General features: G+C 38.8%; 1 long non-coding RNA gene across 1 annotated transcript; it reads left to right on the top strand.

Moving 5' to 3' along the window:
• The first annotated feature begins 68 nt into the window (after nt 1-68).
• LOC109525365 (uncharacterized) lies at nt 69-568 on the top strand. Its single transcript, XR_002170134.1, has 2 exons — nt 69-175; nt 233-568. It is a non-coding gene; the product is annotated as an uncharacterized LOC109525365 (long non-coding RNA).
• The last annotated feature ends 151 nt before the right edge of the window (nt 569-719 follow it).

Here is a 719-nt window from a genome sequence, read left to right as displayed (position 1 = left end):
GGAAAACAGCACATTTTGATCATTATCATATCAAGTGTGTATATAGAACATTACCTAGGTTGAATGTAGTCGAATAAAACTCGCTAAATGAGTGACTGTGTAACTGTGTGAGTGGAGGTTTGCTACCTCATTAGAACAGGACATTTGTTGTGGCAACTGTCTGAGGAAGCAGACAGTTAACACAACAAATGCAAGAATTTCACAACAAATGCAAGAATTTCACAACAAAAAGCAAGAATTTCCCGCCACTTTGGTGGTAGAAGGTTGGAAATTACCTCAGTCGGAGAAATTGTCACCCTGTTCAAGGGAAAAGTCAGCATAGTTACCCTTGGTAAACCGCTGACTCTCAAATTTGCAAAATGGGGATACTAAATAGTAAGACCACGGATAAAAAGGATCCTAAAATGAAGTTAACATGTAAGGACTGGAAATTCGTAGAGAGCCAATGTTCTTCAAAGATAAAACATCTAAATTTGTGGATAAAAAATATAATTTCGCTGGCCGGCTGAACACACAAACATTACTGCACCTGCAGGATAATATTAGAACTATGTGCGAAAATGACAGAGAGAAAATGGATATGGATGGGTTCAAAGACGTTGAGTTCTGGATGTTCTTGGCTGAAAAGAGGCAGAAAGTGAAAGAGGAAAAGGGAATAGAGAAAGAAGTGCGAAGGAAACGTTCTTTCACAAGAGAGAGGATGATGAATTGGGATCGGT

This window comes from Hippocampus comes, unplaced genomic scaffold (assembly GCF_001891065.2).
Source record: "Hippocampus comes isolate QL1 unplaced genomic scaffold, H_comes_QL1_v1.1 scaffold2846, whole genome shotgun sequence".
Taxonomy (NCBI): domain Eukaryota; kingdom Metazoa; phylum Chordata; class Actinopteri; order Syngnathiformes; family Syngnathidae; genus Hippocampus; species Hippocampus comes.
This window is presented reverse-complemented; position numbering and strand designations above follow the sequence as displayed.